The sequence below is a fragment of the Schistocerca gregaria genome, chromosome 10 (assembly GCF_023897955.1).
Source record: "Schistocerca gregaria isolate iqSchGreg1 chromosome 10, iqSchGreg1.2, whole genome shotgun sequence".
NCBI lineage: Eukaryota > Metazoa > Arthropoda > Insecta > Orthoptera > Acrididae > Schistocerca > Schistocerca gregaria.
This window is the reverse complement of record NC_064929.1, coordinates 25,348,474-25,360,823: the sequence shown is the minus strand read 5'-3', so window position 1 is coordinate 25,360,823 and position 12,350 is coordinate 25,348,474. Positions and strand designations below refer to the sequence as shown.

Here is a 12,350-nt window from a genome sequence, read left to right as displayed (position 1 = left end):
CGCTATTCCCCATTCTTTGCGACTCAGATGCGCACGGACACGATGGTTGGTTGGTTTGTAGCGGTGAAGGGAGCAGAGTACAAAGGCGCGGACCCGTTCATATACACAAAAGTTCCAAGTAGTTTCGATGCTCTGGTATTACAGATGCAAATTCCGTCTGTTTTTAACGTCTTAAATTGAAAGAGCCGTCACAAATTGCCCCGTTTTCACTCCTTGTCGACAATCATACAGCACCTGAGGTAACAAACACATCTCGAGCCCCATTGTGCACTCCATTATTCATGCCATCTCAGTGCCTCGCTCTTTACTACTGTGTACCAATCTTGTCGTCCAACTGCAAAACACTGGGCCACAACAAGTTTCCGCGTCTCCATTGCACTGCACATACTACGAAACGCTCCCCAAACTTGGCACTCACCCTCGCAGCCGACTTTTCCGACTTTCCACGACGCTCACGCTAGTGACAGCATTATTTATAGTTCGACGTCGCGCCAAAGCGAATGAGTACATTTCGCTTACGGCTTAGGCCGCCCTCCTAGTGTGGCTGCTCGGTGTCTGCAGGCAGCGAGGGTCTGCAAGCTTCCTGTGTTCGCACCTATGTCACCTGTGCTTGCTTGTCAGAGACAGACTATCGCAAAACATACAACTCACTCCATGAATTGATTGCTACGGCATCTGTTATCAGCAGTCACAACTAGCAACACCAGTAGCAGCTGACTGCACGCAATGAAAAGGAATTTGCAGTGGGATTTACGTGAACTCGGCGCAAGCTTGTATCTTCCTAGACACATCTGCTGGCTGTGAATTATTCCACTTGCATATCAAGGTGCGCATGTAGGTGTGTAAAAAATTCTAGAGGCACTGGGTATTGATCCCAGTACCTCTCGCATACTAAGCAAGCGCTCTACCATCTGAGTTACGCCCGCCCCCCCTAAGACTAACGGTGCTACATACAGCCATATAGACGACACAGACCCTTGCACTCCCATTATTCAGCAGACAAACACTACTCTCTATGTATCCGTTAGGGTGTCTTTCAGGTTTCGCGCATTCTGTATCGAATCGTAGTTGGCCACAATGAAAGTGGCACGTATAACGTCGAAAATAGAATTCGGACACCGCTCTGAGTAAGACCACCGTCTTGTCCACCCTCTAGACTTCAATGAGGTTAAGCCGCGATACCTAAGACAGATCTGCACTCATTGACACCTCGATAACAGCTGGTCCCCACTCTTACATCTTGCTCTCCTTACGTCAGTATACATCATATCAGCCTGTGACGCTGGCTTTGCAACATCTTGTGTGCCTTTAGGTTCGCCGCGACCAACACTTACCATGCACTGACCACAAAAAATGGAGGCGCCGCGGCTTGAACCCTGGACCTTTCAGAAATGCGAAGCGAACGCTCTACCAACTGAGCTACGCCCCATGCACGAGCAAACTGTGCTATTCCCCATTCTTTGCGACTCAGATGCGCACGGACACGGTGGTTGGTTGGTTTGTAGCGGTGAAGGGAGCAGAGTACAAAGGCGCGGACCCGTTCATATACACAAAAGTTCCAAGTAGTTTCGATGCTCTGGTATTACAAATGCAAATTCCGTCTGTTTTTAACGTCTTAAATTGAAAGAGCCGTCACAAATTGCTCCGTTTTCACTCCTTGTCGACAATTATACAGCACCTGAGGTAACAAACACATCTCGAGCCCCATTGTGCACTCCATTATTCATGCCAACTCAGTGCCTCGCTCTTTACTACTGTGTACCAATCTTGTCGTCCAACTGCAAAACACTGGGCCACAACAAGTTTCCGCGTCTCCATTGCACTGCGCATACTACGAAACGCTCCCCAAACTTGGCACTCACCCTCGCAGCCGACTTTTCCGACTTTCCACGACGCTCACGCTAGTGACAGCATTATTTATAGTTCGACGTCGCGCCAAAGCGAATGAGTACATTTCGCCTACGGCTTAGGCCGCCCTCCTAGTGTGGCTGCTCGGTGTCTGCAGGCAGCGAGGGTCTGCAAGCTTCCTGTGTTCGCACCTATGTCACCTGTACTTGCTTGTCAGAGACAGACTATCGCAAAACATACAACACACTCCATGAATTGATTGCTACGGCATCTGTTATCAGCAGTCACAACTAGCAACACCAGTAGCAGCTGACTGCACGCAAAGAATAGGAATGTGCAGTGGGATTTACGTAAACTCGGCGCAAGGCAGATCTTTCCGACATAGGCTTGAGAATCTTACGGGAACACTTGTACTGTTTCTAAATTAAGTGTAGGCGTGGGAGGAGGGTGCTTCCTGCGCACTAATAACAGCACGCTTGTCAATTGTGGATGCTAATCATTCGCTTGTATCTTCCTAGACACATCTGCTGGTTGTGAATTATTCCACTTGCATATCAAGGTGCGCATGTAGGTGTGTTAAAAATTCTGGAGGCACTGGGTATTGATCCCAGTACCTCTCGCATACTAAGCGAGCGCTCTACCATGTGAGCTACGCCCGCCCCCCCGAAGACAAAGGGTGCTACATACAGCCATATAGACGACACAGACCCTTGCACTCCCATTATTCAGCAGACAAACACTACTCTCTATGTATCCGGTAGGGTGTCTTTCAGGTTTCGTGCATTCTGTATCGAATCGTAGTTGGCCAAAATGAAAGTGGCACGTATAACGACGAAAATAGAATTCGGTCACCGCTCTGAGTAAGACCAACGTGTTGTCCACCCTCTAGACTTCAATGAGGTTAAGCCGCGATACCTAAGACAGATCTGCACTCGATGACACCTCGATAACAGCCGGTCCCCACACTTACATCTTGCTCTCCTTACGTCAGTATACATCATATCAGTCTGTGACACTGGCTTTGCAACATCTTGCGTGCCTTTAGGTTCGCCGTTACCAACACTTACCATGCACTGACCACAGAAAATGGAGGCGCCGCGGCTTGAACCCTGGACCTTTCACATGCCAAGCGAACGCTCTACCAACTGAGCTACGCCCCACGCACGAGCAAACTGCGCTATTCCCCATTCTTTGCGACTCAGATGCGCACGGACACGATGGTTGGTTGGTTTGTAGCGGTGAAGGGAGCAGAGTACAAAGGCGCGGACCCGTTCATATACACAAAAGTTCCAAGTAGTTTCGATGCTCTGGTATTACAGATGCAAATTCCGTCTGTTTTTAACGTCTTAAATTGAAAGAGCCGTCACAAATTGCCCCGTTTTCACTCCTTGTCGACAATCATACAGCACCTGAGGTAACAAACACATCTCGAGCCCCATTGTGCACTCCATTATTCATGCCATCTCAGTGCCTCGCTCTTTACTACTGTGTACCAATCTTGTCGTCCAACTGCAAAACACTGGGCCACAACAAGTTTCCGCGTCTCCATTGCACTGCACATACTACGAAACGCTCCCCAAACTTGGCACTCACCCTCGCAGCCGACTTTTCCGACTTTCCACGACGCTCACGCTAGTGACAGCATTATTTATAGTTCGACGTCGCGCCAAAGCGAATGAGTACATTTCGCTTACGGCTTAGGCCGCCCTCCTAGTGTGGCTGCTCGGTGTCTGCAGGCAGCGAGGGTCTGCAAGCTTCCTGTGTTCGCACCTATGTCACCTGTGCTTGCTTGTCAGAGACAGACTATCGCAAAACATACAACTCACTCCATGAATTGATTGCTACGGCATCTGTTATCAGCAGTCACAACTAGCAACACCAGTAGCAGCTGACTGCACGCAAAGAATAGGAATTTGCAGTGGGATTTACGTGAACTCGGCGCAAGCTTGTATCTTCCTAGACACATCTGCTGGCTGTGAATTATTCCACTTGCATATCAAGGTGCGCATGTAGGTGTGTAAAAAATTCTAGAGGCACTGGGTATTGATCCCAGTACCTCTCGCATACTAAGCGAGCGCTCTACCATCTGAGCTACGCCCGCCCCCCCGAAGACTAATGGTGCTACATACAGCCATATAGACGACACAGACCCTTGCACTCCCATTATTCAGCAGACAAACACTACTCTCTATGTATCCGTTAGGGTGTCTTTCAGGTGTCGCGCATTCTGTATCGAATCGTAGTTGGCCACAATGAAAGTGGCACGTATAACGTCGAAAATAGAATTCGGACACCGCTCTGAGTAAGACCACCGTCTTGTCCACCCTCTAGACTTCAATGAGGTTAAGCCGCGATACCTAAGACAGATCTGCACTCGATGACACCTCGATAACAGCTGGTCCCCAATCTTACATCTTGCTCTCCTTACGTCAGTATACATCATATCAGCCTGTGGCGCTGGCTTTGCAACATCTTGTGTGCCTTTAGGTTCGCCGCGACCAACACTTACCATGCACTGACCACAAAAAATGGAGGCGCCGCGGCTTGAACCCTGGACCTTTCAGAAATGCGAAGCGAACGCTCTACCAACTGAGCTATGCCCCATGCACGAGCAAACTGTGCTATTCCCCATTCTTTGCGTCTCAGATGCGCACGGACACGGTGGTTGGTTGGTTTGTAGCGGTGAAGGGAGCAGAGTACAAAGGCGCGGACCCGTTCATATACACAAAAGTTCCAAGTAGTTTCGATGCTCTGGTATTACAAATGCAAATTCCGTCTGTTTTTAACGTCTTAAATTGAAAGAGCCGTCACAAATTGCTCCGTTTTCACTCCTTGTCGACAATTATACAGCACCTGAGGTAACAAACACATCTCGAGCCCCATTGTGCACTCCATTATTCATGCCAACTCAGTGCCTCGCTCTTTACTACTGTGTACCAATCTTGTCGTCCAACTGCAAAACACTGGGCCACAACAAGTTTCCGCGTCTCCATTGCACTGCGCATACTACGAAACGCTCCCCAAACTTGGCACTCACCCTCGCAGCCGACTTTTCCGACTTTCCACGACGCTCACGCTAGTGACAGCATTATTTATAGTTCGACGTCGCGCCAAAGCGAATGAGTACATTTCGCCTACGGCTTAGGCCGCCCTCCTAGTGTGGCTGCTCGGTGTCTGCAGGCAGCGAGGGTCTGCAAGCTTCCTGTGTTCGCATCTATGTCACCTGTGCTTGCTTGTCAGAGACAGACTATCGCAAAACATACAACTCACTCCATGAATTGATTGCTACGGCATCTGTTATCAGCAGTCACAACTAGCAACACCAGTAGCAGCTGACTACACGCAAAGAATAGGAATGTGCAGTGGGATTTACGTGAACTCGGCGCAAGGCAGATCTTTCCGACATAGGCTTGAGAATCTTACGGGAACACTTGTACTGTTTCTAAATTAAGGGTAGGCGTGGGAGGAGGGTGCTTCCTGCGCACTAATAACAGCACGCTTGTCAATTGTGGATGCTAATCATTCGCTTGTATCTTCCTAGACACATCTGCTGGTTGTGAATTATTCCACTTGCATATCAAGGTGCGCATGTAGGTGTGTTAAAAGTTCTGGAGGCACTGGGTACTGATCCTAGTACCTCTCGCATACTAAGCGAGCGCTCTACCATCTGAGCTACGCCCGCCCCCCCGAAGACTAATGGTGCTACATACAGCCATATAGACGACACAGACCCTTGCACTCCCATTATTCAGCAGACAAACACTACTCTCTATGAATCCGTTAGGGTGTCTTTCAGGTTTCGTGCATTCTGTATCGAATCGTAGTTGGCCACAATGAAAGTGGCACGTATAACGTCGAAAATAGAATTCGGACACCGCTCTGAGTAAGACCACCGTCTTGTCCAACCTCTAGACTTCAATGAGGTTAAGCCGCGATACCTAAGACAGATCTGCACTCGATGACACCTCGATAACAGCTGGTCCCCACACTTACATCTTGCTCTCCTTACGTCAGTATACATCATATCAGTCTGTGCCGCTGGCTTTGCAACATCTTGAGTGCCTTTAGGTTCGCCGCGACCAACACTTACCATGCACTGACCACAAAAAATGGAGGCGCCGCGGCTTGAACCCTGGACCTTTCAGAAATGCGAAGCGAACGCTCTACCAACTGAGCTTCGCCCCATGCACGAGCAAACTGTGCTATTCCCCACTCTTTGCGACTCAGATGCGCACGGACACGATGGTTGGTTGGTTTGTAGCGGTGAAGGGAGCAGAGTACAAAGGCGCGGACCCGTTCATATACACAAAAGTTCCAAGTAGTTTCGATGCTCTGGTATTACAAATGCAAATTCCGTCTGTTTTTAACGTCTTAAATTGAAAGAGCCGTCACAAATTGCTCCGTTTTCACTCCTTGTAGACAATTATACAGCACCTGAGGTAACAAACACATCTCGAGAACCATTGTGCACTACATTATTTATGCCAACTCAGTGCCTCGCTCTTTACTACTGTGTACCAATCTTGTCGTCCAACTGCAAAACACTGGGCCACAACAAGTTTCCGCGTCTCCATTGCACTGCGCATACTACGAAACGCTCCCCAAACTTGGCACTCACCCTCGCAGCCGACTTTTCCGACTTTCCACGACGCTCACGCTAGTGACAGCATTATTTATAGTTCGACGTCGCGCCAAAGCGAATGAGTACATTTCGCCTACAGCTTAGGCCGCCCTCCTAGTGTGGCTGCTCGGTGTCTGCAGGCAGCGAGGGTCTGCAAGCTTCCTGTGTTCGCATCTATGTCACCTGTGCTTGCTTGTCAGAGACAGACTATCGCAAAACATACAACTCACTCCATGAATTGATTGCTACGGCATCTGTTATCAGCAGTCACAACTAGCAACACCAGTAGCAGCTGACTGCACGCAAAGAATAGGAATTTGCAGTGGGATTTACGTGAACTCGGCGCAAGCTTGTATCTTCCTAGACACATCTGCTGGCTGTGAATTATTCCACTTGCATATCAAGGTGCGCATGTAGGTGTGTAAAAAATTCTAGAGGCACTGGGTATTGATCCCAGTACCTCTCGCATACTAAGCAAGCGCTCTACCATCTGAGCTACGCCCGCCTCCCCTAAGACTAATGGTGCTACATACAGCCATATAGACGACACAGACCCTTGCACTCCCATTATTCAGCAGACAAACACTACTCTCTATGTATCCGTTAGGGTGTCTTTCAGGTTTCGCGCATTCTGTATCGAATCGTAGTTGGCCACAATGAAAGTGGCACGTATAACGTCGAAAATAGAATTCGGACACCGCTCTGAGTAAGACCACCGTCTTGTCCACACTCTAGACTTCAATGAGGTTAAGCCGCGATACCTAAGACAGATCTGCACTCGATGACACCTCGATAACAGCTGGTCCCCACACTTACATCTTGCTCTCCTTACGTCAGTATACATCATATCAGCCTGTGACGCTGGCTTTGCAACATCTTGAGTGCCTTTAGGTTCGCCGCGACCAACACTTACCATGCACTGACCACAAAAAATGGAGGCGCCGCGGCTTGAACCCTGGACCTTTCAGAAATGCGAAGCGAACGCTCTACCAACTGAGCTACGCCCCATGCACGAGCAAACTGTTCTATTCCCCATTCTTTGCGACTCAGATGCGCACGGCCACGATGGTTGGTTGGTTTGTAGCGGTGAAGGGAGCAGAGTACAAAGGCGCGGACCCGTTCATATACACAAAAGTTCCAAGTAGTTTCGATGCTCTGGTATTACAAATGCAAATTCCGTCTGTTTTTAACGTCTTAAATTGAAAGAGCCGTCACAAATTGCTCCGTTTTCACTCCTTGTCGACAATTATACAGCACCTGAGGTAACAAACACATCTCGAGCCCCATTGTGCACTCCATTATTCATGCCAACTCAGTGCCTCGCTCTTTACTACTGTGTACCAATCTTGTCGTCCAACTGCAAAACACTGGGCCACAACAAGTTTCCGCGTCTCCATTGCACTGCGCATACTACGAAACGCTCCCCAAACTTGGCACTCACCCTCGCAGCCGACTTTTCCGACTTTCCACGACGCTCACGCTAGTGACAGCATTATTTATAGTTCGACGTCGCGCCAAAGCGAATGAGTACATTTCGCCTACGGCTTAGGCCGCCCTCCTAGTGTGGCTGCTCGGTGTCTGCAGGCAGCGAGGGTCTGCAAGCTTCCAGTGTTCGCATCTATGTCACCTGTGCTTGCTTGTCAGAGACGGTCTATCGCAAAACATACAACTCACTCCATGAATTGATTGCTACGGCATCTGTTATCAGCAGTCACAACTAGCAACACCAGTAGCAGCTGACTGCACGCAAAGAATAGGAATGTGCAGTGGGATTTACGTGAACTCGGCGCAAGGCAGATCTTTCCGACATAGGCTTGAGAATCTTACGGGAACACTTGTACTGTTTCTAAATTAAGTGTAGGCGTGGGAGGAGGGTGCTTCCTGCGCACTAATAACAGCACGCTTGTTAATTGTGGATGCTAATCATTCGCTTGTATCTTCCTAGACACATCTGCTGGTTGTGAATTATTCCACTTGCATATCAAGGTGCGCATGTAGGTGTGTTAAAAATTCTGGAGGCACTGGGTACTGATCCTAGTACCTCTCGCATACTAAGCGAGCGCTCTACCATCTGAGCTACGCCCGCACCCCCAAAGACTAATGGTGCTACATACAGCCATATAGACGACACAGACCCTTGCACTCCCATTATTCAGCAGACAAACACTACTCTCTATGTATCCGTTAGGGTGTCTTTTAGGTTTCGTGCATTCTGTATCGAATTGTAGTTGGCCAAAATGAAAGTGGCACGTATAACGTCGAAAATAGAATTCGGACACCGCTCTGAGTAAGACCAACGTGTTGTCCACCCTCTAGACTTCAATGAGGTTAAGCCGCGATACCTAAGACAGATCTGCACTCGATGACACCTCGATAACAGCCGGTCCCCACAGTTACATCTTGCTCTCCTTACGTCAGTATACATCATATCAGTCTGTGACGCTGGCTTTGCAACATCTTGCGTGCCTTTAGGTTCGCCGCGACCAACACTTACCATGCACTGACCACAAAAAATGGAGGCGCCGCAGCTTGAACCCTGGACCTTTCACATGCCAAGCGAACGCTCTACCAACTGAGCTACGCCCCATGCACGAGCAAACTGCGCTATTCCCCATTCTTTGCGACTCAGATGCGCAAGGACACGATGGTTGGTTGGTTTGTAGCGGTGAAGGGAGCAGAGTACAAAGGCGCGGACCCGTTCATATACACAAAAGTTCCAAGTAGTTTCGATGCTCTGGTATTACAAATGCAAATTCCGTCTGTTTTTAACGTCTTAAATTTTAAGAGCCGTCACAAATTGCTCCGTTTTCACTCCTTGTCGACAATTATACAGCACCTGAGGTAACAAACACATCTCGAGAACCATTGTGCACTACATTATTTATGCCAACTCAGTGCCTCGCTCTTTACTACTGTGTACCAATCTTGTCGTCCAACTGCAAAACACTGGGCCACAACAAGTTTCCGCGTCTCCATTGCACTGCGCATACTACGAAACGCTCCCCAAACTTGGCACTCACCCTCGCAGCCAACTTTTCCGACTTTCCACGACGCTCACGCTAGTGACAGCATTATTTATAGTTCGACGTCGCGCCAAAGCGAATGAGTACATTTCGCCTACGGCTTAGGCCGCCCTCCTAGTGTGGCTGCTCGGTGTCTGCAGGCAGCGAGGGTCTGCAAGCTTCCTGTGTTCGCACCTATGTCACCTGTGCTGGCTTGTCAGAGAAAGACTATCGCAAATCATACAACTCACTCCATGAATTGATTGCTACGGCATCTGTTATCAGCAGTCACAACTAGCAACACCAGTAGCAGCTGACTGCACGCAAAGAATACGAATCTGCAGTGGGATTTACGTGAACTCAGCGCAAGGCAGATCTTTCCGACATAGGCTTGAGAATCTTACGGGAACACTTGTACTGTTTCTAAATTAAGTGTAGGCGTGGGAGGAGGGTGCTTCCTGCGCACTAATAACAGCACGCTTGTCAATTGTGGATGCTAATCATTCGCTTGTATCTTCCTAGACACATCTGCTGGCTGTGAAGTATTCCACTTGCATATCAAGGTGCGCATGTAGGTGTGTTAAAAATTCTGGAGGCACTGGGTATTGATCCCAGTACCTCTCGCATACTAAGCGAGCGCTCTACCATCTGAGCTACGCCCTCCCCCCCGAAGACTAATGGTGCTACATACAGCTATATAGACGACACAGACCCTTGCACTCCCATTATTCAGCAGACAAACACTACTCTCTATGTATCCGTTAGGGTGTCATTCAGGTTTCGTGCATTCTGTATCGAATCGTAGTTGCCAAAATGAAAGTGGCACGTATAACGTCGAAAATAGAATTCGGACACCGCTCTGAGTAAGACCAACGTGTTGTCCACCCTCTAGACTTCAATGAGGTTAAGCCGCGATACCTAAGACAGATCTGCACTCGATGACACCTCGATAACAGCCGGTCCCCACACTTACATCTTGCTCTCCTTACCTCAGTATACATCATATCAGTCTGTGACGCTGGCTTTGCAACATCTTGCGTGCCTTTAGGTTCGCCGCGACCAACACTTACCATGCACTGACCACAAAAAATGGAGGCGCCACAGCTTGAACCCTGGACCTTTCACACGCCAAGCGAACGCTCTACCAATTGAGCTACGCCCCATGCACGAGCAAACTGCGCTATTCCCCATTCTTTGCGACCCAGTTGCGCACGGACACGATGGTTGGTTGGTTTGTAGCGGTGAAGGGAGCAGAGTACAAAGGCGCGGACCCGTTCATATACACAAAAGTTCCAAGTAGTTTCGATGCTCTGGTATTACAAATGCAAATTCCGTCTGTTTTTAACGTCTTAAATTGAAAGAGCCGTCACAAATTGCTCCGTTTTCACTCCTTGTAGACAATTATACAGCACCTGAGGTAACAAACACATCTCGAGCCCCATTGTGCACTACATTATTTATGCCAACTCAGTGCCTCGCTCTTTACTACTGTGTACCAATCTTGTCGTCCAACTGCAAATCACTGGGCCACAACAAGTTTCTGCGTCTCCATTGCACTGCGCATACTACGAAACGCTCCCCAAACTTGGCACTCACCCTCGCAGCCGACTTTTCCGACTTTCCACGACGCTCACGCTAGTGACAGCATTATTTATAGTTGGACGTCGCGCCAAAGCGAATGAGCACAATTCGCCTACGGCTTAGGCTGCCCTCCTAGTGTGGCTGCTCGGTGTCTGCAGGCAGCGAGGGTCTGCAAGCTTCCTGTGTTCGCACCTATGTCACCTGTGCTTGCTTGTCAGAGACAGACTATCGCAAAACATACAACTCACTCCATGAATTGATTGCTACGGCATCTGTTATCAGCAGTCACAACTAACAACACCAGGAGCAGCTGACTGCACGCAAAGAATAGGAATGTGCAGTGGGATTTACGTGAACTCGGCGCAAGCTTGTATCTTCCTAGACACATCTGCTGGCTGTGAAGTATTCCACTTGCATCTCAAGGTGCGCATGTAGGTGTGTTAAAAATTGTGGAGGCACTGGGTATTGATCCCAGTACCTCTCGCATACTAAGCGAGCGCTCTACCATCTGAGCTACGCCGGCCCCCCCCCGAAGACTAATGGTGCTACATACAGCCATAGAGACGACACAGACCCTTGCACTCCCATTATTCAGCAGACAAACACTACTCTCTATGTATCCGTTAGGGTGTCTTCCAGGTTTCGTGCATTCTGTATCGAATCGTAGTTGCCAAAATGAAAGTGGCACGTATAACGTCGAAAATAGAATTCGGACACCGCTCTGAGTAAGACCAACGTGTTGTCCACCCTTTAGTCGTCAATGAGGTTAAGCCGCGATACCTAAGACAGATCTGCACCCGATGACACCTCGATAACAGCCGGTCCCCACACTTACATCTTGCTCTCCTTACGTCAGTATACATCATATCAGTCTGTGACGCTGGCTTTGCAACATCTTGCGTGCCTTTAGGTTCGCCGCGACCAACACTTACCATGCACTGACCACAAAAAATGGAGGCGCCGTGGCTTGAACCCTGGACGTTTCACATGCCAAGCGAACGCTCTACCAACTGAGCTACGCCCCATGCACGAGCAAACTGCGCTATTCCCCATTGTTTGCGACTCAGATGCGCACGGACACGATGGTTGGTTGGTTTGTAGTGGTCAAGGGAGCAGAGTACAAAGGCGCGGACCCGTTCATATACACAAAAGTTCCAAGTTGTTTCGATGCTCTGGTATTACAAATGCAAATTCCGTCTGTTTTTAACGTCTTAAGTTGAAAGAGCCGTCACAAATTGCTCCGTTTTCACTCATTGTAGACACTTATACAGCACCTGAGGTAACAAACACATCTCGAG

The 12,350-nt window shown here is 48.9% G+C and overlaps 1 non-coding gene across 1 annotated transcript; it reads right to left on the bottom strand.

Annotated features, from left to right (window-relative positions):
• Positions 1–10,061: 10,061 nt before the first annotated feature.
• Positions 10,062–10,135, bottom strand: Trnat-agu (transfer RNA threonine (anticodon AGU)). Its single transcript has one exon. It is a non-coding gene; the product is annotated as a tRNA-Thr (tRNA).
• Between the last annotated feature and the right edge of the window lie 2,215 nt (positions 10,136–12,350).